The sequence below is a fragment of the Ictidomys tridecemlineatus genome, chromosome 2, assembly GCF_052094955.1.
Source record: "Ictidomys tridecemlineatus isolate mIctTri1 chromosome 2, mIctTri1.hap1, whole genome shotgun sequence".
Lineage (NCBI taxonomy): Eukaryota > Metazoa > Chordata > Mammalia > Rodentia > Sciuridae > Ictidomys > Ictidomys tridecemlineatus.
The window spans coordinates 55,156,003-55,183,014 of record NC_135478.1 but is presented as its reverse complement, the minus strand read 5'-3'; the positions used below and the strand labels follow the sequence as shown (position 1 = coordinate 55,183,014).

Sequence of the window (27,012 nt, the reverse complement as noted above, 5' to 3'; positions counted from 1 at the left end):
GATCAATACAAAAAATTAGTAGAGGTATTATTATTATTATTATTATTATTATTATTATTGGTACTAAGTCCTCAGAATCCCTAGGTACTTGTGACTATTAAGCACATGAAATGAGGCTAGTCCAAATCAAAATGTGTTCTCAGGGTAAAGTCAACTAGAGGTTTCAAATTAGATTTTTGGGGGGAGGGGTGCTAGGTACCAGGGATTAAACTCGGGGGCACTTACCCACTGAGCCCCCTCCCCAGCCCTATTCTGTATTTTATTTGGAGACAGGGTCTCACTGAGTCGCTGAGGGCCTCACTAAGGTGCTGAGGCTGGCTTTGAACTCGCCATCCTCCTGCCTCAGCCTCCCAAGTCACAGGGTCAAAATAGATTTCTTTTTAAATTTTAAATATATTTTTCAGTTACTGTTGGACCTTTCTTTACTTATTTTTTAGTGTGCGCTGCTGAGAAGCCATCCAGTGCCTCACACAGGGGAGTCAAGCGCTCTGCCGCTGAGCTCCACCCCAGCCCTCAAAATAGACTTTTAAATGTCAGTCTCACTCCTGTCCCTTAACTTTCTTTAGTAAAATGACAAGGCACAGAAGCTGTGTCCTGCCTCCAGTGTTAGTCTGGGGGGGGGGGATAATGTGGCTCCAGGTGCTGTGACTTCACTGTACGGAAACTCCAATAAAGGGAGGGTCAGACAGGCTACAGACCCCGGGGACGGTGTCGTGGAGTGTCGTGGAGTGTGTCTTGGGGACTAATTAGAGCTGGATTGGGTGTGGACCAGGGACCAGCTTTCCCACTGGAGCAGGTGAGGAAATGGGGGAAGGGGCAGTGCCCAAGGTAGATTCCAGAAGGAATCTACCAAAGTCCCCAAAGGCTTGTGAGGTAGCTGGTGACTTCTGAGCCCGGAAGCTCCCTGGGGACAGATGGCTGGTGTCTCCTGTCTGTCTCTTCAAACCTTCAGCCCCAGAGCCACTGGCTGACAGCATCTGACAGCATCTGCAGGCTGATAGGTGGCCCGTGGTGTTGCTCAGCAGCCTCACACAAGGCTCCCCAGATAAGATCTGACTCTCCCAGGGCGGCTTACCGGCATTTTCTCACTAGGAAACTATGTCATTTTGGCTAGCTGGAGGGAAACCTGTTCTAGGTAACTGCCCTTTGTCCCCCTGTATCGAGTGTTAAAAATAATACCTCTGTCCCTGGGTTTGATCGCCAGTACCAAAATAAAAAATAATGACAATGATAATAAAAAAAAAACCCTCAATACCTCTACCTCCTATTTCTTAAAGACTTAGGCTGTGCCTAGGAAGGTGCTGGGGCCTTTCTCTGATTAATGCTCATGGCAATCTTATTCTATAGATTTTTATGAATAATGGCATTTTATGGCAAGGCAAGAGAAGCTCAGAGAAGTTAAGATACATATGCTCGGTCACACAGCTAATAAGTGGTAGAGGCCAGATCAGAATAGCATGCTGCAGTTCCCATCCTTGCAGTCCTGCCTTGGCAGAGAGGCTGGGTTCATTCCTGAGTCATTTTGGTCTGCACTGCCGTTCTAAATCTCTGTCCAGAAACTGGGTCAACTCTGTCTTCAGCCTGCTGGAGTTAAGTCCTTGCATGGTTTTGCTACTTTTTTTGGGGGGGTAGGGGCAGGTACCAGGGATTGAACTTGGGAGGCACTCCACCACTGAGCCCCATCCTCAGCCCTAGTTTGTATTTTATTTAGAGACAGGGTCTCCTTGAGTTGCTTAGGGCCTCACTAAGGTGCTGAGGCTGGCTTTGAACTCGCCATCCTCCTGCCTCAGCCTCCCAAGATGCTGGGATGACAAGCGTGCACCACTGTGCCTGGCTGGTTTTGCTACTTACTTGTGCACTTTGAGTGTGCACTTTGAGGGCAAAGATGTGGCTTCATAAAGGTGAGCAAAGACAGCTCTGTCATGCTCTTTGGGCTGATGGAGCCTTGTTCTGGCACTAAGGAGGCGTCGCTGGCCCAGGGCAAAGATGTCCTAGGGTCCTGTCTCTGCCCCAGAGCTTAGAGACTTCTCCAGGAGGACTGTCTGCTCCCGTCCCTCCAGGGCTTTGGGGATCTAGAGAAGTCCCCTCTGCCCTAAGCTTTGTGCAGAACAAGGGCTAGAACAGCCCTCTGCCAACGTGGGCTCATCTGAATCCGTTTCCCTTCCCACCTGCCTCCCTCCCCGCTCAGCTCCTGAATCACATCCCCTGGGTATGAAGTCCCGGGGCAGCTGGGAGGGGTGTGGGAAGGACACCCAGCAGCGACTTTATCTGCGGAGGGAGAAAGCGTCGGGAACACATGGTGAGGCACAGCCTGATATCATTCCGAGCCAAGGAAATCAAAGTGTGGGAACAGACTCCAGAGGGTGAGTGTGTTCCAGGAAGGCCGAGCCTGTGAACTCCCTAACCTGGCGTTCTCCAAACCCAGGGCCGTGACCTGGAGGTCAGGAAATCATTTTGGTGAGTCATGACTAGAGGGTTTTTTTTTTTTTTAAACATAAAACTTAATCAAATAGAATGTAGGCTATCAAAGTATATCATTGGCTCGGGGCAGTAAAATGTATTTCTTTCTGGCCTGGTGCAGTGGCACACGTCTGTAATGCCAGTGGCTCAGGAGGCTGAGGCCGGAGGATCGTGAGTTGGAGGCCAGTGTCAACCACTTAGTGAGGCCCTAGACAACTCCTTGAGACCCTGTCTCTAAGTAAAATGTAAAAAGAGGCTCAGGGTGTGGCTTAGGGGTTGAGCAACCCTGGATTCAATCCCTGGTACCAAAAAAAAAAAAAAAAAAAAAAATATATATATATATATATATATATATATATATATATATGGATCTGTGTGTCCTAGTATCCAATCAAGTGGTGGGATTTCACCTCAGTCCTGCCTTTCAGATCCCTCTGTCGCATATCCTCACCTTTGAAGCCTGTCACACTGATCCGGGTCACCACCATCTCTTGCCTGACTGCCTAGGACAGTCTCCCATTTGGTCTCTGCAGTGTGGTTCCCTGCTGATCCTTTTCAAATTTCACTGCTTATAGTATTTCAATGTCCCCTCTGTCCTCTTACCATAAAACCAGGTTTGTTAGGGTGGCTGCGGGTCAGCACAGTCTCACTTCCCTGTCCTTGCCAACCTCATTTCATATCATGCGCTTGGTTCGGGACTTCTTTTAATGCCTCTGATCTATATTGTTTCTTTCTGCCCCAGGGCCTTGGCATATGCTGTTCCTTCTGCTGGCCTCCCTTTACAAACCAATCCCCTCATCCAAAGGACTCCTGTCCATTCATCTGATCTCCATTAATTTCATCAACTCCTAGTACAAGATTCCCTCTCCTCCTTGGAGACAGATCACTCATTCTGGGATCTCACCGCACTCTTAACCTTGGTTAGTAGCAGTATTTCACATATTTGACATTGTTCCTTGGTCCTGTTTAGCTCTCCCACCAGACCGTGAGCTCCAGTGTAAGAGTAGCGCTTGCCTACCTTTTGCCCCAGGGCTTAGAACCGTGCCCAGGTCACCCACGAAGCAGGAAAGAGAACATTCAACTCATTTGACCTCTGAAGATATAGTAGTGAGAGAAACCCCAGGTGCTCAGCTTTGGCCACCAGCCCCAAGTCAGAGGGAAGCTGCAGGGGCAGACCTCCAAGGGATTAGAGTGGGGCTTAGCCCTGGGAAGAGCCTTCTGTGTGCCCGGGGGAATGTCTCAGGGCTGTGGTATTTATGAGTCCCTTTTTATTTGGACACAAAAACCTCCCTCCATCTCCTTTGGACCCTGTCTCCTTGTTCAGGAGTTTACTCCAACCTGCACCTAACAAGCTCCAAAGGGCCTGGGCGAGGGCGGGTGTGTGGCTCATGGCAGGAGGGACGGTGTGGCCACAGGGTTCACGGTGTGTGTCGCTGCAGGGTGGGTCTGCAGGGAGCTCTGCTAGCCTTGTCCCCATGTCCAGCTTTCTCCCTGGCTGTGAATTTCCTCAGGGATCCGAGGGTAAAAAGTTAGGGATATAAAAACAGACTTCATACCTGTCCATGAACAAAGAAAGCCACCTTTCCCAGCAAGCCTGTGGGACCAAGTTAAGGAAGACGCCAATAACAATCATCCTCGTCCTAATGATCATCACGGTAACCACGAATGGCCTCCGAGAGGTCTCCGGGGGCCTGCACGGCTTGATTTCATATTCCAACCATCCTCCTTGGAGGAGTGCAGCTCCTTCCCCAGACCACCCACGGAGCAACAGGTGGTGGAGGGATTGGAGACCCGGCGGAGGATCTTCCGGTCCTGCCGCTGCTCTTGACCACTGTTTTTATCTGCCCTGTTGGCCTTGAATCACTCCTTCCATAAATCTCTGATTCCTCGGCGTTTATGGTGCTGCCTGCATCTGGGGATTCAAAGGAAGGTGACTGTCCGCGGCGGCCCTTTCCTGGAGAGGTTTACCACCCAGTGGGAACAGTCTTCCCCCGCTTCCTTGCTGACCTGGACTGTGCTGGGCCCTGTGATCCCCAGCTAAGGGCGAGGGCACCCATTTTACAGATGAGCACACTGAAGCCCAACTAAAGTCCTTTACCTAAGGGTGCCACAGGGCTGGGTGGAGCCATGGGTAGGAGTGGGAGGAAATGAGAGCCAGTGGGTGGACACTCCTGGAACTTGCCGGTAACTATGAGAGTGGAAGGGGCTGCTGGGGAGGTGCGGAGTTCTCCACCGCCCGCACGAGAGAGAAACCGGGTTGGATCCAGTGTACCCCGTGGAGCGGTGCCTACAGACATGGAGCGGGCTTGGTCGAGCACCAGCCCCTGGGCCTCCCCGCTGGACACTCTGGTTCAGTAGGTCAGGACAGGATCCCCAAACCTCTGCCCCTGTAACATGCTCCCCCCGTGACCCTGAAGGATGGAGTCACCATGGAGTCACACAACCACAAGTGGGGTAGATGGCCTTTAAGGTCCTTCCCACCATTCACATTCTGGGAGCCAGCGTGCCCCTGAACGTAGTCCACAGAACACTCAGCCTGGATGTGAAGGTCGATGCACTTGTTTCAAGAGTCACACAGTGAAGGGTTCTGGTTTTAGAAGCTCGAATCTTGCCAAAAAGATTCAAGGTACCATTGTATGGAAGCAGCCATCACGATCTGTAAATGAGTGGGCGTGGTAGCATTCCACTACAATTGTCTTTGCAAGGATAGGTGGTAAACCAGATTTGGATCACAGGCTATAATGTGCTGACCCCTGGCCTATAAAATCTGGTGTTATAAAAATAAGTTTCTGACATGGCTGGTGGGACTGCAGATTGGTACAACCACTCTGGAAAGCAGTGTGGAGATTCCTCAGAACACTGGGAATGGAACCACTCCTGCGTTTACACCCAAAGGACTTAAAATCGGCATACTATAGGGACACAGCCACATCAATGTTGATAGCAGCTCAATTCACAATGGCTAAACTGTGGAATCCACCTAGATGCCTATCAACAGATGAATGGATAAAGAAAACGTGATACATGCACAAAATGGAATATTGCTCAGCCATAAAGAAGAATGAAATGATGGCATTTGCTGGTAAATGGATGGAACTGGAGACTCTCATGCTGCATGAAATGAGTCATTCCCAGGAAAACCAAAGGCTGAATGTTCTGTGGATGAATAAGCAGGGGATGGGGATGGGGGTGGGAGATAGAAGGTCACTGGATGAGACAAAGGGGAAGGAAGGGAAGGGAGGGGGATGGGAATGGGAAAGACAGTGGAGTGAATGGGACAGAACTTTCCTGTGTTCATATGTGAACACACGACCAGGGAAACTCCACATCATGTCCAACCACAAGAATGGGATCGTAATTAGAATATGATCCGTGTGTGTGTGTGTGTGTGTGTGTGTGTGTGTGTGTATGATGTATGTATACGATGCTAAAATACACTCCACTATGTATAACTAAAAACTTTTAAAAATCTAAGTTTATGAAAAGCCATAATGTCTAGGCCTTCAAGAATAACCCCAGTAGCATCTTCGAAGCTCCTAGAAGGTCTGAGAAGTAAAAAGACTTGTTTCATTTTGGTTAGCCCAGAATCTCTCAAACCTGATTGCCCACAGGGTTCTCTGGCACTGGGGACAGCACACCCTGGGGACACGAAGGCGTGTCTCCTCATTAGACCACCTGCCTATTGGCACAGACTGTCTGCTGAGAGGTTAGGAGGGAGATTTCCCAGCAAGACCTGCCTCCCCCAGGTGGCTGGTGCCAAATGGAGCCCCTTAGTGGTGGTGTCCTGGGTTTAGGGTGCTGGGCCCAGAGGAAAATGAGAATATTCCCAGTGCAAACCATTTGTCAGGATCCTTCCTCCAAAGTGGTTTTGGGTTTTGTTTTGTCTGCTTGCGTTTGTTTTAGTCAGTTGGTTAGAAATTGGATATCCAGGAGGCAACCCAGGGGCTCTTTCTTAACCACGGGGCCACCTCCTCAGCTTTTTATTTTTTATTTTGAGGCAGGGCCTCACTAAGTTGCTGAGGCTGGCCTTCAACTTGCAATCCTCCTGCCTCGGCCTCCCGAGCCGCCGCCGTACCCGGCTAGGAATTCCCAGGTGCCAATCTGTCCAGGAGGGTGAATTAGCTTGGTGACATGAGGCCAGTGATGTTGGCCTAGAGGTATCAGTTTCACTCTCTGGAAGTGGCAATGGTGGCAGGATGAGCTGTTCCCCTCTGCATTCAGCTCCCCTGGGTCAGAAGCTTGGAGAGTGGGAACCCCAGGAACGCCCACCCACCAAGGAGAATGTGCCCAGGCCAGGGACCTGGAGGGAGGGGCAGATTGCTCCTTTTCATAAACCAGCCTGCTCCTGTTGTTCCAGCCGCTTTCAAGAATGGGCTTCAGGGGGTCTGGACAGTGTCACCTAAGGACAGTCGGAGTCCTGGTATTTGGCTGGGGGAGGGACACGAGCCTGTGTGGCAGCGCGTGGGGAAGTTAAAAGCTCCTACTAGAACCTCCTCTCCCAAGAACAGACGGGACTGGGACGCGTCAGGAGATGTCACCCGGGTCTGACGTGGCCCCTGGAAGCTGAGTGACTCTGCTCCCTGGTGACTAGGAAACGCGGAGTCCTTGTCTTTTATTTTTATCATGGTGACTTGGGCCGTCAGTTTAGACCGTCCACGAATCGTGAGGTTGGTTCTGGGAAGACGACACCCAGGGTTATTCCTAAGCCCTGGAAACCATGGAGTGACTGGCAGGGATATTTAAACCCGCCCTCAGGGCCAGGAGGTCTGCGAGTGACAGTCACTGAGCTCTGGGTCCTCAGGGACTGGTCCCCTCTTGGCCTCTAATTCTCTGCCCTTTCTGAGATTTCTGCTCCTCGCTTCTCTCTTCAGCTACACGACTCGGGTGCTTTGACTATTTCACCGCAAGAGACCGTCCGTCCTGGGGTTTGAAATGACAGCGGAGAGCCCACCATCCTGATAAAACTTTCTGTTCACCTTGGATCTTCATGGAAGGTGCAACCGCTGAGAATGATGGGCTTGGCATTCTCAAATATCAGGAATTAAATCATTTTTTATAAAAAAGAAAAAAACAAAAACATGAGCTGGCAGGGCCCTGTGGAGCACGATTCTAATCCCAGACACTCAGGAGGCTGAGGCAGGAGGATGGCAAGTTCAAAGCCAGCCTCCACAACCTAGTGAGGCCCTAAGCAACTCAGTGAGACCCTGTCTCTAAATAAAATATATAAAAGGGCTGGGGATGGGGCTCAGTAGTTAAGTGCCCCTGGGTTCAATCCCCAGTACCCACCCCCAAAAAAAAGAGCTGTGTCTGCTCTCTCTAGTTGTCAACCATTAGTAAAATAACAAAATCAACATTATAGTGGGGGGGACTGATTGACTTATGTAGCTTAAGACATCAGTCTGTTCAATTATAGCATGAGATACGTCATGTCGTGGATATAGTAAAAAGTCCTAACTGACTTGACTGTTGTACAAAATTCCTTTTTTGGTTTCTAAAAATCTGTTTTCTGCAGTTCCTATCAAGTGATAAAGAGAATGAAAAGACATAAGTTGGACCAGAGTGACCCTGAAGCTCTGCCCCTTAGTAGCTGGTTGCTTGTGGGCCCATCCCTTCTTCACCTCTCTATGCCTTGGTTTTCTTACCAGTTCATTGAGGAGACATTACTTATCTCTCTGGCTTGTGAAAAATAAAGGAAACGATAAATGTTAAGTGCCTGGAATATAGAAGGCACTCGATAATGATAAATGCTACCGGGCACGGTAGCATGCACCTGGAATCCCAGTGACTTGGGAGGCTGAGGCAGGAGGATTGCAAGTTGAAGGTCAGCCTCAGCAACTTATGGAGGCCTTAGGGAACATACCAAGATCCCATCACAAAATAAAAAAAAATAAAATAAAAAGGGCTGGGGATGTGGCTCAGTAGTTGCAGGACTCCAGGGTTCAATCCCCAGTAACAAAAAACAAAAACACAGACAAATTTTTTTAAAAAACTGCTGAGAGCCTCAAAAATAATCATAGTGATAGCAGTTATTTTTGTTAGAAAAAGAAAGTGAAATGATATTAACGTTCTAGTAAAATCTATGCCTATGAAGAGTGGGAGCTGAGCTTTATTATACGGGATCACAGGTATGAAGCAGAACTGTCTTTTCAATGTGTCGCCTGGAACCTCAGCTCATTCAAACTGGGAAGGACGGAACCGAAGCCCGCCCGGTGCTCACCAGACTCTCGAGAAGCCAGATTCGATGGCAGAGAAATGATTTTTTCAAGGAATTCTTGTAAACACAGGGTTAACAGCCCCGGGGAGCATAGTCAATCTGGTTCACGTTATCGTTTCTGGGTTTCTGCAAACCAGTGATTCCGACCGGCCTGCCCTTTTAGCCTGGGAAATCCCAGGAGCGGAAACTGGGGGTGGGGAGGGAGGGAGGCCCTTTGTGATTTTTCTCCAAATGAATCACCAATGATGAGAGCAATCTCCAGGCTGGATCCATTCAACTGCTTGTTACCTTGAACACTGAGAGCAAGGGCCCTTCCCTTTTCCTGTCTTTGTCCCAGGGCTGGGCTCCCTCCCTTCACCACACCCCTGGCCTCTCACACAAAGACTCGCAGAGCCTCCCTGGGGAGCTGCACACCTCCCCCTCCACCCCGCCCTCTGGTCCCCCAAGTGTTGGCTGGCCAGGTTCAGCTACCTCCAAACTAGCACAGGGGACAGCTCTCGTGACCCAATCACTGCACCTCCAGAATGTCCCTGCATTAACAGGAGCCTCTGGGGACACCTCGGATCCAAGCCATCAAAGGAATGTGCTGTACAGTTAGGAAATACTTGGGGCCAGGGTGAAACTGGTCTTCATGGGCAAGAGGCCCTGAGAGTATTGGTTCACTGTATGAAAGGCCCAGAAAACTCTCTATAGAGCCCTCAGTGGGCAGACCTGCTGCAGAGAGGGGGCCGCAGATGCAACCAGTTATTACATAAGGACAGGGCACCCAGGCTCTCCAGTTGGGGACGTGTTGGGAGCAAGGGGAGCTGGGATATTCCTTCCCAGCCCCCAGCATTCCGCTGTCCCAGGGAATCGGAATCGACCCCTCAGTGCTTTGAGGAAGTGAAGCCAGTTCTTAGAAACTCCATCCCTTCTGATTCCCTACCAGCCAACCATCTCTGAGCACCTGCTCTGAGAGCCACAGAGCTGGCTGGGCGGGGCCCTGGGCCCTGGGATCTGCCTGCACCACACACGTACACCTGCCTCTTCCAAAGCTAGCCTGGCCCCCCCAAACCCCAATGGAGCAAACACACCCCACTTTCTCAGTAAGCGGGCTGCTTGGCTCTTACTAGTCTCCTTGAGGCTCATCCCCGTGGAGACGCTCTGGGAAATAATGGTGTGGACGACAGGTTACCCAGGTAGACGGGTTCCCTGCATGCCGCGTACTCAGTACCCCACACCTACCCCAGCAGAGCATGTGTGACCCCAGAAGTCACTGCCTTATGGGATGCTGTGGGAACAGATCTCCCAGAGGCTGAGGTGATGGACCCAGGGAGCAGAGGGGGGCAGAAAGAGGAGGAAAGTAGCTGATGGAGGTTATCCCTGCAGGTTCAGAGATGAGATGCAGAACATGCACAGGAGCTTAGGAGCAGCTGGAAAAGTGTTCCTTACACCAGGGAACAGAGACTGCCAAGCTGAGGGAAAGGAAGAAAGAAATGCATTTTATGAGCCCCTGTCTTTTAAAACTGTACCGCTGTCAGTTTTCTCCACGATGCTGGAGCAGGTACCGTGATCAATGGTCTGGCTTGGATGCTGAGGACAATCTAACTGCATAAGCAACACGCACATGCACGCATGCACACACACACAGGCTAATACTGTCCGCCTTCGATATCGGTGGCTTCTGCATCCACACCTTTCAACCTACCAGATAGGAAATATTCCAAAACAGAAAATTGCATCTGCACTGATCGTATGTAGTCTTTTCTTCTTCTTATCATTCCCTAGGCATTACAGAATAACGGCTATGACCAGAGCATTTCTATGGTATTAGGTATTATAAGTCATCTAGAGACCATCCAAAGGACATGGAGTTATATACAGGTTATGTGTGTATACTAAGCCATCGCCTCTCAGGGCCTTGAGCATCTGCAGAGTTTCATGCCCACGGGGGTCCTGCGGATTCTGGGGGTGGGGGGGATGGGACTGTGCAGGCATCCAGAGATAAGCATTCAAAGGGAGTGTGTGCTTCAGATCAAAATAGCAACGCCGATAAGAGTTACTGAGAGTTCAGAGGGAAACTTCAGTAGAACCCTCAGTCTGGGAAAGGCATCCCGGACATGAAATACTTTAGGCTGGAGAAAAAGGTCAGCACAGCTTCTAAACCAAGTTTTGTTTATTTCTTTCTTGTTTCTTTTTTTTTAAAAAAATTTTAACTAGGGCCTTACTATGTTGTTGAGGCCGACCTCAAACTTGCCATCCTCCTGCCTCAGCCTCCGGAGTGGCTGGGATTACAAGAGTGATCCCATCACGCCTGATCTAGTCCAAGTCCTTAACTCACTGTCCTAGATGGGTGTAAGTGATCTGTGAACTCCCGATATTACAAAAATAACTTCTTTTTTTAAAAAAAAAAAATTTTAGTTGTAGGTGGACACCATACCTTTATTTTATTTATTTATTTTTATGTGGTACTGAGGATCGAACCCAGTGCCTCACACATGCTGGGCAAGTGCTCCACCACTGAGCTATACCCCCAGCCTCCCCATATAACTTCTTTATGAATTGCTATGGACATTTTTCTGGAGAGAATATTTCTCGTTTTTAATCACATCTTCCAAAGAGAGACTCAAAATTGCTTAAGAACTCCTGCAAATCGATTCTGATTTGTGTTTTCATTATCCCAACCATCGATTTAGTGGTTTGTTTAAAAATCTCATGTTATTTTCATTTCAAGGAGAATCCAAGTTTTAAGAACTCCCAGGGAAACAGAACTCCTTGGAGGGATCAGATGGACTGAAGCCAGGCCTCCCGGGGAGGGCAGACCCAGGCCCACCTGCCTGCTCCACAGGGACAGCACTCTGCTGGGCCAGGGTCCCCAGGGAGGGACTCAGGACACCGCTCTGGCTCCAAGTCTCACCTCCCTCATGGGGTTTGATGTTCCTAAGTCTGGGAAACACGGCACAGGATTTCGCCTGGTCACTGACCGTGACTCGAATGCTCATTTTCTCCTATAGAAACCTGATGTTGATCCCCATCCTACTGGATTCAGCAGAGCTGGTCCTGGGAGCACGTGCAGAGTAATCCTGCTTTGCACACCTTCAGCCATTGCGTGTTTTTAGCATCATCTTCTGTTGCAGTAGCAAAGCACAACCCTAGGTTCCAAAATAGGACTGCTATTTAAAAATCAAGATTTATATGGACCTTCCTGCAAATTGTCTTTTCTCTTATCTCCTACTACTTAATGTCCCAACCCAGGATTTTTTTTTTCTTTTCTTTTTAACTGGGGATTGAACTCAGGGGTGTTTTACCACTGAGATACAGCTTCAATCCTTGTTTATTTATTTTTTTTATTTTTGGTACCAGGAAATGAACTCAGGGGCACTTGACTACTGAGCCCCATCCCCAGTCCTATTTTGTATTTTATTTAGAGACAGGGGCTCACTGAGTTGCTTACTCAGCTCAGTTGCTTACTCACGATCCTCCTGCCTCAGCCTCCTGAGCAGCTGGGATCATAGGTGTGCGCTACAGCGCCCAGCCTAGTGCCAGTTTCCATAAACCTCTTTCACATGTTGTATAGCAAAGACTTTTCCATGACCTGGCAAGTGGCCTGGGTTATTTATACCAAAGTCTATTTAAAAATCTTGTACAATGCTGAAATATTTAAGGGTAAAATCATACAATATGTGGCATTTGCATTCAAATAATCTGGGTAGGAGCTGGTCATGGTGACACACACCCTATAATTCCAGTGACTCGAGGGGCAGAGGCAGGAGGATGCAAGCTCGTAAAATTCGAGAGCAGCCTCAGCAACATAGAAGAACCTGTTTCAAAATGAAAAAAAAAAAATCCTGCATCTTAGGAGGCTGAGGCAGGAGGATCCTGAGTTCAAAGCCAGCCTCAGCAACTTAGCAAGGCCCTAAGGAACTCAGGGAGACCCTGTCTCTAAATAAAACATAAAAAAGGGCTGGGGATGGGGCTCAGTGGTTAAGCACCCCTGGGTTCAATCCCTGATACCAAAAAAAGGAAAAAGAAAAAAAAAGAGAGAAAGAAACAGGCCCTAGTTGTTTCTTTGAAACATTAGTTTGTTAAATTCTATGGTGAAAAGTTTTTTGGCTAATGACGTCTGCCACACTCTCTAAGTATCATTATGGTGGTGAATTATATTTTAGTAAAGTCAGTTCAGTGGTGTTCTCTCTCCATGGTCAGTTTTGCTCTGGGGCTGTTTTTTTTTTTTTTTTTAAAGAGAGAGTGAGAGAGAGAGGGGGAGAGAGAGAGAGAAAGAGAGAGAGAGAGAGAGAGAGAGAGAGAGAGAGAGAGAATTTTAATATTTATTTATTTTTTCTTAGTTCTCGGCGGACACAACATCTTTGTTGGTATGTGGTGCTGAGGATCGAACCCGGGCCGCAGGCATGCCAGGGGAGCACGCTACCGCTTGAGCCACATCCCCAGCCCTCTGGGGCTGTTTTGACAACATGAATGTATTCCAGCACCCTCAATATATGAGGAATAATCTGAATGTCCCTAAATTTCATGTTTGCGCCCAACTCTGTCCTTGAGCAACACTCACCTCCCACTGAACTGAATGTCCTCTGAACACACAAAACAGCACGCCTCCAAAATCCATCGTCCCCCTCAGTTTACCACGTGGTCCTGAGCCATGCCCATGAGTAGCGGGTGCTGTCCCCGCCTCTGGGATTTCAGATCATCCCTTCTGTCCCTTCTGGATGGCTCACAGGCTGCAGCCCACCCAACACCCACTTCCACAAGCAAATACCAGGTGATGTGCAAGGCCAAGTGCATTATTTCTGAACCATTTCATGGGGGTTAAATCATGCTACCATTTTATTCGATTCCTGTCTTTTTTTCTTGTCCTAATGTACCACTGATAGATTTTTCAGCGTCGAGAACCCAGAGCTTCTGCGTCTCAGCACTACTGGCATTTTGGGCTGCACGGGGTGGAGCTGGCCTATGATTTGTGGGTTATTTAGCAACAACCCTGAACTTGGCCTCTACCCACTGCAGATGCCAGTGGTAGCACCACATCCCCGCCCCCTTGTAGACATGCTTGTAGGCCTTGCCAAATGTCCCCTAGGGAGAGGGACAAAATGATACATGATTTTTCAGAGTGGTCAAATGCCACTGCCCAGAAGCTCTGGCATGTTTATGACCCTGCCCTGGTGACTTTTAGGAATGCATATGTCCCATGGTAGCAAAACTCCCTGCTCTGGTCTGATGAGGGTCTCCACGTGAGTCCTGGTGCTCATATTATTGACAGTGGCAATGGTAGGCCACTCACTTGACATTGAGCTCAAAATGTCTATCCCTGAATTCAGAGAACCATTGCTCTCTGACGAGATCTTTACTTTCAGAGTATGCAGATCTGGAACCACACAGGATCTGATAACAAAAATAATATTCGCAACAAGAGCTACTCTTGGGCCCTGCCGCAGAACCAAGCACCATGCTGCAAGCATTACATTTGCTGTTTGCATCTTTACCTTCATGAGAGCCCATTCTAGAAGCCTGTCTGTCTGTCACCACCCCCTAACCTTAATAGGAGAAAACTGTCAAGGGGAACACCCAGTCTCCAAAGAGTGCAATAATCTGCCTGAGATCAGCTTCTAGCAAGAGAAGGACAGACAGCAGGCCAAGACCTCTGGTTCTGCAGTCTATCTTCTCCTGTCCCTGTAGCCTCGTCATTTCTGAGTTCCAGCAGCTACCTCCTGGGCATCCCCTTCCTTTCCCAAAGCAGCGACTGGAACGGGTGTAGCGCAGCAAAGAGCTGAGAAACCAAACTGCTCACCCAAGGGAGATGAGCTCAGCCAAAATGATCTCGAGTGGTCATAGTGCGACACTGTGTGCTAACATTAAAAATAAGGTTGTAGAAGATAATTAATCATATGGAAATGTATTCATGCTTTGTTTATCCAGCAGCTTGTGTACCTGTTATGGTTGGGATGTGAGGTGCCCCCAGCAGCTCATGTGTGAGACAGTGCAAGAAGGTCCAGAGGAGACATGACTGGGCTGTGAGAGCCTTAACCCAACCAGTGAATGGACCCCTGATGGGATTAACTGGGTGGTGGCTGGAGGAAGTGGGTGTGGCTGGAGGAGGGGACATTGAGGGCATGGCTTCACTCTGAAATCATGAGCCCCCAAATAAACTTTTCCTCCTCTACAGTTGTTCTAGTCAAGGTCTTTTAGTTACAGCAGCAAGAAAGCTGATTAAAACACACACACACACACACACACACACACACACACACACATACAAGGTGTTATCTCAATTCAGGAAGCATCATTATTTCTGCATGGGTCCAACTAATGATGCTTGACCTCTTTTGTTTTTGTTTAGGTACCTGGGATTGAATGCAGTAGTGCTCAACTACTGAGCTACATGCCCAGCCCTTTTTAAATTTTTTTTATTTTAAGGCATGGTTCACTAATTGCTTAGGGCCTTGCTAAGTTGCTGTGGCTGGCTTTGAACCCGCAATTCTCCTGCTTCAGCCTTACATCTACCTACATATATATATATGTTAATATATAAAATATATTTTATATATGGTATATATGAAATATATATGAAATAAACTTAGTTTTAGAGAAGGAACTGAAGCCTGAGAGCTGACAAGCGATAATGTAAAGGGAACTAGATACTTAATGAGTTCAAGTTGGATTAAATTCTAGAAAAAAGAAAGAACTTGCAGATGTGATTACAAAACCACTGTCAGTAATCTCAGAGAAATCGGAGACTGGGAGCGAGGCCAGAGAATCAGAGACAGGAATATGTTATTCCAGTGTTCAAATATGAGAAAAATGTGGATTCTAAAAACTCCAAGGCAATGGGTTATTACACACAAATTTTATGAACATTTAGGAAAAAGAGCTCAGCCAGAGACGGCTAGGAGCCTGCAGAGGTTCAAGTCATGCTGATCTATTTCCTCTTTCAATAGTTTTATTTCTGATGGATCAATAAAATATTCCAGACATCATGCCCTTCAATTCCAGCATTTGATAAACAGATGTATGCTTCTTTTTGTGGAGAGCATGGGCTAGATGATAATTTGATGAGTTGCAGTCATAGCTAACTGAATTATTAATAATTACTACCAATGACTGCAAACTGCCTGAGCCAGGCTCTGTGCTGTGCCTGTAGCATACACAACTTTGTCAGATGGCTGCCATTGTTATTCTCACTTCTCACTTATAAAGATGGAGAAACTGAGGCTTAGAAAGGTGAACTTTTTTTTTTTTTGGAACCAGGAATTGAGCCCAGGGGTGCTTAACCACTGAGCCACATCCCTCGCCCTTTCTTAAATGTTTTATTTAGAGACAGGGTCTCGCAGAGTTGCTCAGGGCCTTGCTAAGTTGCTGAGGGTGGCTTTGAACTTGCGATCTTCCTGCTGCAGCTGTTCTTGAAGACACCTACAGTTGAACCAGAAGAGCTGGAATGGGTACTTTCAACTACACCTTCCTAATATATGAACAGGGACTGGCAGGAGGACTTGGGGTGCAGGTCCTGGGTCCGATGCTCATCAGGCTGACGCTGGGGAGTTTGGCCCTCCGTGTCCAGTTCCTTCCTTTCTTTTGCTTAGAGGAGTAGAGGCCTCTCCACGGCAGGGGCTGGATCCAGGGAGTCAGGGGAGGCCATCTTCTCTTTCCAAAAATATAGTCCCTCAGGTCACCATGAGGTTCATCCCTTTCAGAACTTTCCATGGACATTTTGCCTGAATAAGAAAGAAGCATTTGGCCCAGTTATTTCACTAGTTCAGCTGCAAATAAATCTTTGGGGAGAGGAAAAAAAAAAAAAGTCTCCTGGCTTTAAAAAATAAAGGATTTATCTTTTTAAAAACTTTTTCTCCCAAAGTACTTTGTTATAAAAGTTGGGGGGAGGGGGGTGGGAAGGAAGGAGAACTAGAGAAAAGAGGAGGGGATAATAAAGAAGGGGAGGAGAATGAAGGGCAGAAAGAGAGGAGGAGGGTCACAAAGAAGGAGAAAAAGAAGCTTCCTGTTTGTGTGGTGCGCTCCAATTCCTTTCCAAGGCAGTGGGGCAAACTCAAGTGGTTACAGTTCCCCCAGCTGTTTGGTCTGGGATGCAGGGTAAACAAGGCCGCCCGCCCCTCATCTGGCCCCCAGGAGGCTGGGGCCTCCGCAGCCCTGGAGCTGGCTGGGCCTCTGCCTGCTGAGTCAGCAGGAGCAGCCACAGGAATCTCACTGTTTCCCTTTGGAATCCTTCTGAGTGCCAGCAGCAGAGCATGCAGGTGAAGGGTGAAGGCCTGCAACAATCAAGGTCAGCTGCCATTTGGAAACTGGGACACAGTTCTCAGATCCTTCCTGACTCCGCCCGCGCTCCCAGTTGATGGCAAGAGGAGGCTGCGTGGGTTTCAGGACGCATGCGCAGTGAGGATTTGGCCAGGCCAAAGACCCAGGACTGTTGTTCTGCTGGGCTTGACTCTGTTTTCTCCTCCTTTGGTGCTGTATCCAGCTAAATTGCAGCAAGACATCCCAGCGGATCGGGAGGCTGAGGCAGGAGGATCGCAGGTTCAAAGCCAGGGAGACCCAGTCTCTAAATAAAATAAAAAATAGGGCTGGGAACGTGGCTCAGTGGTTTAGTGCCCCTGAGTTGATTCCTGGTAATCGCCCCCCACCATAAAAAAAAAAAAAAAGAACACAAGTGTGATATGACAGTTAACATCAGTTACCTTCCTATGGAAGGTAATGCAAGTGATGCTTTAATTTTATGTTCTTCTCCATCACTTCTTCTGTTCCCCTATGGATTGTGGCTAGTGTGTATACAAAGGACGTCCTGATTGCCGAGTGCAAGCCAAGCATTTCACAAGAACCGTCTCACTGGGTCCTTGCAAAGACCTGCCTGTGCATGGCTGCTGGCCTCCTCATTGGACCTAATGATGCAACATGAACAACCTGCCTCGGGTGACAAAGCCTGTTATGGTTTGGACATGAGGTGTCCCTCCCCCCAAAGCTCCTGTTAAGGCAGGAATATTCCAAGGCAACATGATGGGGATGTGAGAGCCGTCATCTCCCCCGTTCCTCCTGGGGTGGACTCACTGGGCGGTTGCTGCAGGCCGTTGGGCGTGGCTGGAGGAAGTGGCGGGTGGCTGGAGCTGGCCCGGGAAGGATGCATCTTCTTCTCTTTCTCCCTCTCTGCTTCCTGGCCCCACCAGGAGCTGAGCAGCCTTCCTCCGCAGAGTTCCTGTCCCATGATGTCCCCCCATCAGGCCCAGAGCCATGGAGTCAGCCATCCAGGGACTGAAAGCCGGAGCCCCACATCAACTCTTCCTTCTCCAGGTTGTGCTTGGTGGGTGTGTTGGTGGTGGCCACCACGGACGGCCTCACGAAGGAAAGGGGACAGGAGGCTGTCAACTTCCTGACGTCCTGCAGCCACAGCCCGAGCCCTCCTTTCCAGGAAGCTTCTAGAATCATAGCTTGTCTTTCCCTGGGACCTGCAGCTCCACGTGCTGTAGCCTTCTTCAGCCAGAATCTGAGCTGGGGGCCTTGGAGGCAGGGAACAAAATCCATGTACTCCGCAGAGATGGCAGGACCCTGGAAGATAAGCTTGCCTCCAGAGTTTGACGTCTCCGTTCTGTTGTCACACATCGTCACATCTGGGCAGCTCAGAGGCCGGGGGGCCTGGCTTGTCTAAACAGACTTGTTCAAGATAAAGGCTCTTGACTCTCAGGGCTCAGGGCGCAGGGTGTGGCCGCTGAACAGCTGGAAATCTAAAAATCATGTTAAGATTTCTGCAGAGAACAGCACAGAGAGCAACTGGGGAGTTTCTCTCACACTTGAAGGACAGGCCCTGGGATCCAGGGAAAGGAACTGAATGCACACCAGGCCACCTGCCCTTATATGCACTGTACCCTGTGCTAAAACCCACTCGTTCATTCATGAAATATTTGTTGAGTCCCTACCCTAGCCAAGATCTCATTCGGGGTCCTCAAGAAGCAGTGGACAACCAAAGCAAGTGACCATCTCAGTGATTTCTATATGATGGCCTTCCCTTGTCTGCTTGTAGAAAAAATCCTGTTCTTGCTTGCCAGTGCAGAACTTCAGATCATAATCACCGAGGGAGGGCTAGGCACTTTCCTTAGATTCCACTGTATTCTTTTGGCACTTATTTATTTAATTTTTTAAATATGTGGCTTGTTTTAATCATTTGTTTTTGGGTCCTTTTCTCAAAGTTCATGGATTCAAGTCTAAGTTTTTGCTATTTAATCAACTGTGTGACCCTGGGTCCATCACTTAAATTCCCGGAGTTCCAGTGTTTTCACTTGTATTGTAGGGGGTATTTGCTTTTATCTCAAAAGATTCTTGTGAGGCTTACAAAAGAAGTAAAACCCTCTGCATACAGAAACAAGTATGTGAATATTTACAGCATCTTTGTTTATAAGAATGCAAAACTGGAAACTAGCCAAATGGTTTGTAACTGAGGATCATCAAATTATGCTCAATTCACACTAAAGAATACCACTCAAGAATTTAAAAGATTCAAGCTGGGGGTGATGGCCCACGCCTGTAATCCCAGTGGCCCAGGAGGTTGAGGCAGGAGGATCATGAGTTCAAAGCCAGCCTCAGCAAAAGTGAGGCACTAAGCAACTCAGTGAGACCCTGTCTCTAAATAAAATACAAAATAGGGCTGGGGATGGGGCTCAGTGGTTGAGTGTCCCTGAGTTCAATCCCTGGTACCCCCCCCCCCGCCAAAAAAAAAAGAATTTAAAAAGTTTCAGTTAATACATAGAACAACATGGGAAACATCATATGTGTTAAGGGAAAGAAGTTAGAATTAAATGGCTATGTATAGTATGATTCCATGTATACAATATTCTGTAAAAGACAAAACAGAGGTGACCAATTGCCGCAGTCTGGCTGGGCACAAATCACGAGCCACTCAAGCAGGAACAAACTTTATTTCTGAACTCCACCAGCACACTCCATACACACTCCCCCGGCAACTCTCCCGAACGCCACACGGCTCCTCCGGGAAACACCAACCGGAAATCCCTCCTCCGGCACTTCCCCAACCAATGCGAACTCTTCAGGAATCCCCGCGAGAGCTCAACCAGAACTCAACGGGAACTCCGCGAGAACTCAAAAGTCATCATCTTAATGGCTAGCTGGCATCACCTCTCAACCACTACTTCTGGCAAAAATGCCATGCGTCATCCCGACTCAGCTGTGGCCCTCAACAACCAATGGCTGCCACAGGCTGAGTTGAAGGGCAGGCTGATTACAACTGAGCAATGATGGACCCTCTCCTTACATGTGGTGTCTACACAATTTCATGCACTGATCCCAACTCACAGGACTGGACAGTACAGAACTCTGTTGGATGGGTGGAGGAAGAAAGCAAGGACGAAAAGATGCACAACTTGAAATATCAAGGGATCTCGGGACTGTGAACCTTTCACCAGTAGGAAATAGAAATTCTCATCCAGCAGCGTGCATGGGCCCTCAGAAGATGGCCCAAGAACCAACAGTCAGGCCCCAGGCCGTGAGCTGCCCAGCTCGGTAAGGCACCCTGTACCTGCTCTAGCTTCTTTCCTCCCACATTCTGTCTGCACCCACTTCCCTTCTTGGCATTGTGCTACCCAACAGTACAGCACAAAGCTTCCACCCTGGTCTTTGCTTTGAGAGGAACTTTAGAGAAAAACTCTAGGCGTGACTCTGTCACTCACACTCATGCCAATAGAAACGGGGGCCGCAGGAGGTGCTGGGCCTTCAGTCTCTGGGCATGCTCTCCTTCAGACCTCCTCTTCCTCTTCCCAAACTATAACCCAGCTCAGACGTGTGAACAAACCCAGCCTCCCAAGACAGGGAAGGACCACACTGTGCAAAGAACTTGGGTTCCTGGAAGACTGTTTCGGTCAGCTTATTCACTACTGTGACTAAAAGTCCCAACCAGAACAACTGCAGAGGAGGAGAAGTTTATCTGGGGGCTCAGGGTTTCAGAAGTCCCAGTCCATAGACAGCAGGCTCCACTCCTCAGGGCTCGAGGGGAGGCAGGACATCATGGAGGAAGAGTGTGGTGGAGGGAAGCAGCTCACATGGTGATCAGGAAGCAGAGAGAGACTCCACTCTCCAGAGACAAATAGACCCCACAGCCACGCCCCCAATGCCCCCTCCTCCAGCCACACCCACCTGCCTCCAGCCACCACCCAGTTAATCCCATCAGGGGTCCATTCACTGGTTGGGTTAAGGCTCTCACCACCCAGTCATGTCTCCTCTGGACCTTCCTGCACCGTCTCACACAGGAGCTTTTGGGGACACCTCACATCCCAACCATAACAACGATCCTGTGGGGAAGACTTGAGCAACCTCAAACAAGGTTAACCTCAGGACTGTTTCATAAGAAAGGAAGGAATCTCCATATTCTTTAAACCCATGTCTTTGCGGGGCAGGGGTGGGGTCTTTTGTTATAGCAGCAGCATCTTTACATAAACATAGCCATCACATATTTTATCACTGAAATTTCAATAATTTGGGGGTGACAGAGATGTTATTAGTAATGATGCTGGGATAATAGGAACAATTCAGGGTTCCTTCAGCCTTCAACCTTCTATGCAGAACTTTACATTCACTTGGTTTTACATTTTCTTTACCACGAATGGGGGGAAGGATGGAGGGTGTCACTGACGTCAATAGTAATCGATTGACCGAATGGGAGTTGTTGGCCAGAAAGCTGCTGGTCTCTGTATACAGAGTGTTTATGGGAATTTTCATTCCCAGGAGATAGGGATGTGCCTCTCCCTGGAGATGCATGGATACCCCAATACTAGATAATCCAGAAGGGATTTCTAACATGTCTGGGAAAATCTAATGGATCAGAGCAGTCATCCAGGACGTCTGCGTTTGGATAGGAGTGGAGAAGAGTCCGTAGTGGGTTTTGAAATGACATTCCCAGGTGAATGGAAATGAGGTGGCCGGTGCTCCAGCCTTGTTCTAGCACCTGAGGCCTCGGGACCCTTTTTCAGAGACTCTCTGAGACATGGCAGCCTCAAAATGTGGTGTTACATCCCATTGAGGAAGTACTGCCTTGTGCTTGGGAGATCCTGGTGCCTGCAGCTACAATGTAACTAAATGGCAGAAAAATGGAGAAAGCCCCAGGGCCCCATGGCAGTGTATTGAGCATGGCAGCTCTGCTCCACACTGGTCCCCCTCTGTCCTTAGTCCTCCTTGGGTGACTGACTACATACACACCCCTTGTGAACATGCAATATTCATTTAATGAAATGAATTTTCCTTCTGAAGATGCTAACTGTACGACAGAAAACCAAGCCATTGAGCCGGTTCTTTGTGGGTGTACAAGCACTTGCCCCTCTGAAATGAATGGTACTACTGAAGAATAACATCATGAGCCCGTGCAGTGGTGCACACCTGTAATCCCTGTGGCTCAGGAGGCTGGCTCAGGAGGATCACAAGTTCGAGGCCAGCCTATCACCTCGTGATGCCACAGAGAGTGAGACCAACTCACATCTGTTCAGAGCTCCTCTGAGCTGGGACCCAGCTCCTCCCCCAGTGGCTCCACAACTGTCGATCCTATTCAAGGGGAGGACAGCCAGTGTTCGGTGGCCGTCCACCACCCACCACCTCTCCCTCTCTCACACCAGACGAGTTCACCGTCCGACAGACCAGAAGCCACAGCCTCTGCTCTCTATCTGCAAGGCCATGGTCCTCGAGTTTACAAAGCAGTTGGAGGGGGGAAAGCTTAGCATTCAGATACAAGGAACTTTAAAATCCTAATTTGCCAAATAAAACCCGTTTCCTTGGAGCTCAGTAAACAGGCTCCCAGGGACAGACCTGGGGACTAGACAGCTCCTCTATTTATGGTTCCCCTGGCCTCCCTCTCGTCTCTGAATCCCATCAGCTCTACAGAAAGCAAAGCGGTTTCTTCTATTAAGCCTCTCTATTCCCAGCTTGGAACGAAAGTAGTGACACACAGAGCCAACTGTCATTGAAATGTCCCAGCCATCTGCTTCCTCCATGTTTCCCCTGCTCTGTACACAGTTCAGTGCTTTTCCCAGGTTAGCCATGTGCTGTGAGCAGACAGAATCATCTTTATCACCATGTTCCTTTAACTCAACACCTACTACGTTCCAAGCACCATGTTGGTGACTTTATATACATCATTTCACATAATCCTCACAAAACCACTGAGGTAGTATTATAGCCCCATTTCCCTGGTGGTAAAACTGAGGCTTAGATTTTTTCAAAGACCATACACTAATAAGTGGAATCGTCTCAACTTTAAGCTCTTTCTTTTGGAAAGAAGCTGGCCTGCACAGATAAACCATCAGATAAATTTCAAAGTAGGTTAAAACAGTTTTAGCTCCCTTTCCTGTTTTAAAGCCATGGGACACCCTCCTTGGATTCTGCCACTTTTCTCCAAACTTCCAGGAATCCCAACAGATACCGTATCCCTTCAGAGTGATATTTGCAGTGGAAAAGGAGATTTGCAGAAAATCAAACAGCTGAATGATACAAATAAATTAACCTGGAAAGACTGGCCACACCAGCTAGTTACAGTTTGGAGCTGTGTGCCATCCTTGTTTGGTGGACACTCCTTCCCCAGGGTTCCTTTGGTGACTCCAGGTAGGTGGCAGTTGTTCTCAAAATTTTAACAACCCTGCACCCTCAGCAGCATCGAGTTCACACATAAGACGACTCACAACAGCTATAGATCCAACTTTCCCATTTGTGAAAGCCAGAACAAAAATTCTTTTAAGTTCATTGTTATGATTCAGAGTATTTTGTAGAGGTTGGCAAGGGCAGTTTAGCCAGGTACAGTGGTGCACGCCTGTAATCCCAGCTGCCAGGGAGGCTGAGGCAGGAGAACAGCATGTTCAAGGCCAGCCTCAGCAAAAGTGAGGCCCTAAAGCAACTCAGTGAGACCCTGTCTCTAAATAAAATACAAAATAGGGCTGAGGATGTGGCTCAGTGGTTGAGTGCCCCTGGGTTCAATCCCCGGTACCTAAAAAAAAAAAAAAAAGAAAGAAAACAGTAAAAAGATTCGGATCCTTAAATGGTTTCTGATCAAATGACACAGGGTTTTCTAGGAAATGAAAATGTCTTCTTTGGATACTCATCTTGTTGAGTCCCCAGGACATGTCTGCACTCTGTATAGAAAATCTAAAGCGTTCCAGATGATAGACTTTCCTCCTGGTGGACCACTGTGCGTTGAGTTTGGATAATGATTGTTCTGTTTCCAGAAAGTCACTGGGGAATGAGGAAAGGGGAGTGGGGACTTGGAAACTCACCAGGCCTCAGACACCTCCTCAGGGGTTCCTGCTCTGCTAGGCCCCCAAATCCCCAGCCTGGAACTGTCCTAGCTGACTTTTTCTATAGTTTGGACTTTAAAGAGTCACAGACAAGGGCATTTTTTCCCCCCGCAAAATGTTCTTAAGTTCTAGCTTGTAATCCCAGCAGCTTGGGAGGCTGAGGCAGGAGGATCACAAGTTCAAAGCCAGCCTCAGCAAAATCGAGGCCCTCAGAAACTCAGTGAGACCCTGTCTCTAAATAAAATATTAAAAAGGACTCGGGGTGTGGCTCAGTGGTTAAGCACTGAAAAAAGTTCTAGAATTCTAGAACTGATCTCCTGGCCCAAGAGACCTCACATACTCCAACATTTCAGACATGAAGTGACCTAAAAGCAGTCTCTCTGTGCATTGCCTTTTCTTCTTGCCAGGAAGAAAGGTTGAGTAAGAGATATATTTGGGAAGATTTGAGGCTTACAAGTAGGTTTGTCAAAAAGAAGGTCAAACTAGGGGTTTCCTATGATAGGTAATTCTTTATCCTTGCAAGTGAATAATTAATGTTGTTTTAATATGGAGCTGGCCCTTAATGCAGATAATTTATACGCATGAAAACCTCCTCCCCTTCTCTCAAAGCAATTAAAAAAATTTTTTTTTCTTAAAACTCACTAGGAGGACAGCTTAAAATAAGTAAACATTTGGGTGGTCTGTTGATATTCACAAAGCACATTTGAAATGAACTAATTTGCCTTCTACGAGAAACAGATTTCAACGCTGTTCAAAGAGATGCAGCTTTGAAATTAAGTAGCACAAGTTGTCTTTGCATACCCTCTGAGTTGCTTAGGTTGTTGTTCTAATAGCAGAATTTGCTAATGAAGAGACAGAAGTTGCCAGAAGGAAGGAAAGGGGCTGGGCTGTGAGCAGCCTCCAGAGAGAATTTCTTTCTTTCTTTCTTTTTGGTACCAAGGATTGAACCCAGAGGAAGTTAACCACTGAGCCACATCCCCAGCCCTTTTTATGTTTTATTTTAAGACAGGGTTTCGCTAAGCAACTTAGGACCTTGCTAAATTGCTGAGACTGGCTTTGAACTCACGATCCTCCTGCCTCAGCTTCCTGAGCTGCTGGGATGAAATGTATGCACCACCACACTTGGCTCTAGAGAGAGTTTCAACCATCAGCACCAAGTAGGCACCTTGTAATAACCATATATTTGTCTCCAAACCTGGTCCCTGAGGAGGCTGACCCCTGGAAACTGTGTCCCTGGGGCTCCTTGGCCAGCTTGCTTCAAGTTGGGTTTCCTTAGAGGGAGAGATTGACTAGAAAGTCAGAGGAAGGATGGAGAGAAGCTGCAGTATTTCTGCCCTCCTCCCTCAAATTCAAGTCTCCTATAGGGAAGTCCCTCCCCTGTATCTTTGGCCCAAGGGTCAATGGTCATGGCTGTGTGGGTTGGCTGCTCGCTGGGTACTTCCTTACCTCTTGTATGTTCCCTCAACTACACCCACACCCCCTTCACTGACAATCATCAACCCAACCGGCTTTGGGGCTGGCAAAGCGTCCTTCCTGTGTGCTGACTGGATCCTGAAAAATGGCTCAAGTGGCTTTTCCGCAATAAGTTTGAGGAATACCCAGAGGTGGCCTTCTTATGATGATCCCCAAGATGAATCAGAAATCAAAGCCAAGGAGCTGGCATTGACTGAATGGTCCATGGCCCATGCTCAGCGCTGCCCTTGGAGAATCTCAGGACTGGAGGTGGAGCCAGTATCTTAAAATAACATGGCCAAAGCCTACCTAGGCCCAAAGGAGGGAATCCTTCAAGTGTTCATCTTAAATGTTATTTTTATTAATTTTTGAAAGCAATATTTTTATTAAATAAATGACATGTGATGAATATTTTTAAATATTTATTAAATAATATTTAATAGTAAATAAAATTAATATTAAAGAATCTTCTAAGGACACTGCGTAAAGTGGACAAGGAGATATTTTAGCAAAAACTCTTCTGCATTCAATACTCATTATGAGTTTACAAGGAACTCCTATTGCATCTAGTGGCAAAGCCGACCTTCTCAATCACCACTGGACACTGATTTGTGAATATCAGAGCGAATGTATGATTTTATTTTATTAATACATAGTTCCCATGCCATAACATTTACCCTCTGAGATACAAATTCAGCAGTTTTTAAGGTATTCAGAGTTGTGTGACCACCACCACTGTCAGATTCTAGAATGTTGTGGCCGTGAGCAGTGACTCCGGTTCCCTCCCCTCCCCATCCGGGTACCACTAACTGTCCTCTCTCTGTGGATTTGCCTACTCTAGCATTTCATGTGAATGGAGCCCTACAGGATGCAGGTAGCCACTTATAACTGGCTTCTTTGACCCACCATAATATTTTCCAGATTCTTCCTTGGCATAGACACAGTTCTTCCTCCATTCCTTTTTATAGCTCACAGTAGCTTCATGGACCTTGGCCCAGGTGTTCAAAATCTGAACTCTTAATTTTTATGCCACCTTTGCTTTGTTGTTGGAAAAACTAAGAATGTTGCCAGGAGAACAACGTGCCCAATATTTAATTTAGACCCTACTTAACTCAGATTCCTACTGGGTGCATGTGTCCAATCCCTTTGTCAACAAATACTTAAAAGTCAGAAACATAATCCTCCCAAATAGATAGTGAGTACCTGTCAAGTATGGCTTTAACTCAGTAGCAAGGGACACAGCAGGGGGACAAAGCCGGCTCAGAGATACTCCAAAGACTGATATAGATGGAGTCAGTTAAAAAGCTGGAACAAAATGGCACATTTACCCAGCGGCTCAGGAAGGAGGCTGAGGCAGGAGCATCAAAGCCAGTCTCAGCAAGTTGGCCAGGCCCTAAGCAACCTAGCCAGACCCTGTCTTAAATACAATATAAAAAGGGCTGGGGATGGGGCCCAGTGGTTAAGCACCCCTGGGTTCAATCCCTGGTACATAAACAAACAAACAAACAAACAAACAAAAAAGGGCAAATTTAGATCCCAAACTGGTTAATTTCCTTCAGAGCAATAAAACTGTAACCTGTAGGGTGATTCGCATCACCAAGGAACAGAAATCAT

The 27,012-nt window shown here is 47.8% G+C and overlaps 2 long non-coding RNA genes across 10 annotated transcripts in view; both read right to left on the bottom strand.

Moving 5' to 3' along the window:
- The window catches only part of LOC110599119 (uncharacterized), a 285,629-nt gene that overhangs the window by 53,702 nt on the left and 204,915 nt on the right, over window positions 1-27,012 (bottom strand). The gene's annotated exons all lie outside the window — the stretch shown is intronic.
- LOC144375085 (uncharacterized) lies at window positions 12,950-25,716 on the bottom strand. Its single transcript, XR_013434519.1, has 2 exons — window positions 16,866-25,716; window positions 12,950-16,377 (listed from the first exon to the last, which is right to left on the bottom strand). It is a non-coding gene; the product is annotated as an uncharacterized LOC144375085 (long non-coding RNA).